This window comes from Piliocolobus tephrosceles, chromosome 15 (genome assembly GCF_002776525.5).
Source record: "Piliocolobus tephrosceles isolate RC106 chromosome 15, ASM277652v3, whole genome shotgun sequence".
Taxonomy (NCBI): Eukaryota; Metazoa; Chordata; class Mammalia; order Primates; family Cercopithecidae; genus Piliocolobus; species Piliocolobus tephrosceles.
In genome coordinates this window covers 62136951-62142950 of record NC_045448.1, presented here as the reverse complement: position 1 = coordinate 62142950, position 6000 = coordinate 62136951, and positions in this window count along the sequence as shown.

Below are 6000 nucleotides of genomic sequence, written 5' to 3'. Positions count from 1 at the left end.
TCAATCCACATGATAATGAAGTTCCCTCTGCTTTAATCTGTATACAAAAGAAATAGCCTGATGTAATCTCACATTAATAAGCTGTTTTTCTGTTGTTTTAGCCTCCTGTTCCCACCTTACAAGAAGAGTTGCTTTGAAATGACTAATATGCTCTGTTCTTTGCTTCTGCTTTCTTCAGCTTTCTTCAGCCCTTATCTGTCTATAAAGCCAACCTCTTCTGCTCAGCTCATCACGCTACTAAATGCCAGAGGTTTGGTCTAGGTGCTGCTGCTTGGTGTGCAGACAGCCAATCATTGAGGCATTGAGTATTGTCAGGGAGGAAGATGTTAAATCAAGTCCTGCAGCTGAGTAAATGGGAGATCAGTCTTCAATCCATCTCCCTAACCAACTAAAATCAGGGGTTTCTGTAGCAGGGAAGAAATGTAACTATATGCAAAGCACAGGAATTAGGCAGAGGTAAGGAAAATAAGTTGGTCAACAGGAAGCAGGAGGTCAGTTAAGCAATCATGATGGGTAAGAAGTCTTGAATCTCTTTGTCCAGATGCAACAATCTAGTAACTTTCAGCTCTTTGTTACTATATGGGAGGCCTGATGGTTGGTTTCCTTAGAAAGGAACTCAGATAAGACAAATGTAACTCTCAAGTTTGAAGACTGTGAGGGTCAATTTCTATGTTTATTCAAAATAAATCATAAACATCAGTTTTATGGAACAATCAGGCCAGTTTCAATCCAAACACCTAGTATATTTTATGGAATAAAATGTTGCCTGATTCTAGAATCTCAAACAAAGCCTACCAAGATCTTTAAATTTGTAATTTTGTTCCTTGATGCTAGAAACTCCCGTCTTCTTAAACACGTCTTTGACTTTCATCTTCTTGCCTGCTTAAATGGGCACTAAGCTTTCTCAATTCCATACCTGTCGTGCTCCATAGCCATTCTCATTTTTTATCCCCATTGGTACTACCTTAAGTAAGGCATTTGCCATTTCTTTCCTGAAAAAATTTAATGATTTTCTGACTATGATAGATTAAATTCAGCCTAAAGCTCCTTAAGTATGTTAAGTTTGGCTGAAAGTTTTCACCATACAGTGAACTTTAACCTACCTAGATGTGTAAATAGACTATAAATTACACTTGTAAAAAAGAGCCAAGTCTCAACCAATCACAGAAGCCATACTTCAGCCAATCACAGGTGGCCAGCTGTTCAAACAGTGCTCAAGTAAGACAAGCATCCGGCTGTAACCAATCCAGCTGTTTCTGTACCTCACTTCCGTTTTCTGTGTCACTTTCCTCTTTCGATGCATAAATCCCATCTGAACACGTGGCACCCCAGAAATCTCTCTAAACCTGTTATAGTTGGGGTTGGGATGTGCTGCCCATTTTGTGAATCATTTTTTGCTCAGTTATACTCTATCAGATTGACTTTGCCTACAGTTTTTCTTTCAACATTAAACCATGAACTCAGTGGTTTTCTGTTCTCAGCCCTTTCTCTATACTGTCACCAGCACTGTGGTCTAAAACACAGATGTGATCGTGCCATTTTTTTCTTCAAAAGCACAGCAATAGATCATTCCTTCATTTATTGAGAGCTTCCTATGTGCTAGCTTCTGGGGATGCACTGGTGAGTTATGATAAAGGGAACATTTCCAACTAGGGGCAAAGAAATCAAATGGTCATCACAAAATGAAAAGGTGCTCAATGTTATTTTTCTCCCATGATATTGGCAAAGATTTTTCTTTTTTCTTTTTTGAGACGGAGCCTTGCTCTGTCGCCCAGGCTGGAGTGCAGTGGCGCAGTCTCAGCTCACTGCAACCTCCACCTCCTAGATTTGAACGATTCTCCTGCCTCAGCCTCCTGAGTAGTTGGGACTATGGGCATGAGCCACCATGCCCAGCTAATTTTTGTATTTTTAGTGTAGATGGGGTTTCACTATGTTGGTCAAGCTGGTCTTGAACACCTGACCTCAGGTGATCCACCCGTCTTGGCCTCCCAAAGTGCTGGGATTACAGGCATGAGCCACTGCGCCTGGCCAGCAAAGATTTAAAAGAATGAAAATATCCAATGTTGGCAAATACGTGGGAAAACAAGCAACCTCATCCACTTTTGGTGAGAGTATTAAAAGATACAAACTTTTTAGAGGGAAATATAGCAATAATTATTAAAGTTCTAAGGCCAGGCACAGTGGCTGACGCCTGTAATCTCAGCACCTTGGGAGGCTGAGGCGGGCAGATCACTTGAAACCAGGAGTTAGAGACCAGCCTGGCCAACATGGCGAAACCCCATCTCTACAAAAAATACAAAAATTAGCTGGGTGTGGCGGTGTGTGCCTGTAGGCCCAGCTGCTTGGGAGGATGAGGTGGGAGAATGGCTTGAGCCCAGGAGGTGGAGGTTGCAGTGAGCTAATATAGTGGCACTGCACTCCAGCCTCAACAACAGGACCAGGCTTTGTCTCAAAAAATAAAATAAAATAAAATAAAATAAAATAAAATAAATTTTAGTAATACTCATTTGCCCTAACAATGGTTATCTCTGGAGTTGTGGAATATATATATATATAAATATATATATATATATTTTGAAACAGAGTTTTATTCTGTCACCTGGGCAGGGGTGCAGTGGTGCGATCTCAGCTCACTGTAACCTCCGCCTCCCAGGCTCAAGCAATTCTTGTGCCTCAGCTTCCCAAGTAGCTGGGATTATAGGTGTATGCCACCATGCCTGGCTAATTTTTGTATTTTTAGTAGAGGTGGAGTTTCCCCATGTTGACCAGGCTGGTCTTGAACTCCTGACCTCAGGCGATCTGCCCATCTCAGCCTCCCAAAGTGCTAGGATTATAGGTATGAGCCACTGCGCCAGGCCTGGAATTATTATATAAAAAACGTTTTTATATTCCTAGGAATCTGTAAGGCAAAAATAAAAAATAAAGAGAAAAAAAGAAAAAAAAGTAACTTTTTACTTCTCCCAGTATTTTTCACTACTTTTCACAGTATTTAAATGTTTATTATTATTATTATTATTATTGTTTTGAGATGGAGTCTCACTCTGTTGCCCAGGCTGGATCCAGTGGCAGGATCTCGTCTCACTGCAATCTCCGCCTCCCAGGCTCAAGTTAATCTCCTGCCTCAGCCTCTCGAGTAGGTGGAATTACAGGTGTGTGCCACCATGTCTGGCTAATTTTTTTGCATTTTTGGTAGAGACGGGGTTTTGCTATGTTGCTCAGGCTGGTCTTGAACTCCTGGCCTCGAGTGATCTGCCCACCTCGGCCTCCCAAAGTGCTGGGATTACAGGCATGAGACACCGCACCCAGCCTTATTTATTTATTTTTCAATTTAAAAAATGAAGATACAAAAACGACACCAAAAAAAATTTTTTTTCTTTAATGGATTCACGCTTTTTAGGTCAACATTCAAGGCTCTTCAAAATGAGCCCCTAGCCCCACAGTTTCACCTCCACCATTCCCATCCACTCTTTCGTCACCCAGAATTATCCTAGGTGATACTTCTTGTTCTATTTCACTCCCTCCACCGTTCCTCCCACTGGAATGCCTTCCCTCCTCCTGTATTAATCAAAATAATACTCATCTTCCTGGGCAGCCCAGGCATGAGTTCCCTTTCTCTGGGATGCTTGTGCTCTCATCTGGATTAAATTGTCCCTCCTTGGTGCTGAGGCAGTAGTTCGTTTATACCTCTAGCAGAGCACAGTTTGGCTTGCACTGTTGTCACTTGTGTCTGGTGTCTCCCTTGCCAGCATTTATTCTCCGCTTTCCTTGCCTTTTCTGGGAAATAAATGTTCATTTCAAAATATTTATTCAGAGCATTGCATGTTCCATACATAAATCCACGCTTAAATTATTCAGCTCCTGGAGACACACAGCTCAGCCATGTGGGCAATTACCTCAAGTCACAAAATCCTATTTTGTATTAATTTGTATTTGAAGAGAGTGCAGGAATGCATTAAACATGTCTATAGCTGCCTGGTGTTTATTCACTGACAATGAGCCGGAATTATTACTTCACTTTAAGCCTTTCTCTGATGATTTGTTTACAAAGAGTTGTGCTAAATAGCTGAATTGTTGTCATGACCCTTTGCCTAGATCTTTTCAAAACAGTCATTAGATTTGTGTTTTACATAACACACACACACACACAAAATCTCATAACCAGGAGGAAAACTGAAAACAATTTAGAATTTTAAACTTGAACATGAGTTAAGACTGGGTTTACGGTAATGGGGATAGCCCATGATTTCGTAACTAGACAATAATTTAATTTGTACCACTTGTAAGTACTAAGTTTCTGTGGTTGCCAAAAGTAAACTGTGACAGTGTGTGGAATGAACTAATAACTGTAAATGAACTTGATCAATAGGGCTCCTCCCAGTAAATCAAATAATTAGTCAATTTTTGCTGTGTTGGAGACTACAGTTTCAGGTCCCCAAGTGGGAGTAGCTCTTAAAGCAAAAGTGGCAGCCTATTATCATTTGTAAATTTCCACTAACAAGCCAGCCTGGCTGTGTCTTTTGGCAGCCAGGGCTGTGACCTTTCTAACAGCCCAGTGTTTGTCATTGTTTTGTTTATGAGCATCTATGTATGCCATGGAAGTTCTGGGGAGAGAGATTCAGAAAAAGAAAACTAAAACTAAGAAGGAAATCACAAGCAAAAAGCCAGAAACTACTTAAACTACTTCTTTGGCCTTTTCTTTATGATCTCAGGACTTCGGGGACCTTGAAAGATTGATTTCCTTTCACTCAAGTTTCTCATAAAATTAGCTTTGGCTCATACATCTGTTACACAGTAGTTAATTTTACAAGATAAGCAATACATGGGAAATGTGTCTGAGGGAAAAATCGAGTGCTGGAAGCTCAAGAGACACTTACAAGGTCACAGAACAAAGCTAGTAAGTAAAATGGTCCTACTATGGACCTGCAAATAGCAAAGGGTCTGCCTTGGGTTAATTTCAGTGTATCTTTCATCACATTTCACTTTTCTTCTCCAGCAGCATTAAATATAAGTGGGTTTTACTGAATCTGTTCTGAGAGAGCCTTTTGAATTGCTCAGTCGAAGAGCAATCATGATTCAAGTTCATGAAATGTGAACTTTGTATTTTAGCATCCACTTCCCTGTAATGATCTCAAGACTGTACTAGCCACAGCAATGAATGTATTAACCAGTTATTCATGTTCACAGCTACTTATGACATTCTTAGATACTAAATATGCTTCCACAAAAGCACCATTGGCTATCCCACTGGTAGGAATTATTAAGTAGTCTTTTAAATTCAATCTTCTTGCCCAATATAAGGAGTCCCAAAGGTTGGCCAGGTGTGGTGGCTCACACCTGTAATCCCAGTAGTTTGAGAGGCCGAGACAGGTGGATCACCTGAGGTCAGGAGTTCGAGACCAGCCTGGCCAACATAGTGAAACCCCGTCTCTACCAAAAATACAAAAACTTTAGCCAGGCATCGTGGCGAGCGCCTGTCTACTCAGGAGGCTGAGGCAGGAGAATCGTTTGAACCTGGGAGGTGGAGGTTGCAGTGAGCCAAGATGGCGCCATTGCACTCCAGCCTGGGCGACAAAAGCAAAACTCTGTCTCAAATGAAAAAGAAGTCCCAGAGGCTCAGAAAGGCTCCTAATGATCTAGCAGGTTGTTTGAGAGCAGAACTGGAATAAGAACCAGGTATCTCAGCTAATCTAGACTCCTAATCTAGAGCTCTTTCTAATCTGGCTGACTAAATGCCAGAATAATTTCTCACACAGTCAGGAAAAGTCTGTTACTTAATCTTTTTATTTGGATTTTTTATTTGGATATTTATTATAATATATGCAAAAGGCTGATTTAACATCAATATATGTCAGCATTGGGGAAATGCTCACAAATAAACTTCCTTACAGAGCATTTTAAAGCCAGGCGTGGTGGCTCACACCTGTAATCCCAGCACTTTGAGAGGCTGAGGTGGGCAGATCTCTTGAGCTCGGGAGTTTGAGACCAGCTTGGGCAACATGG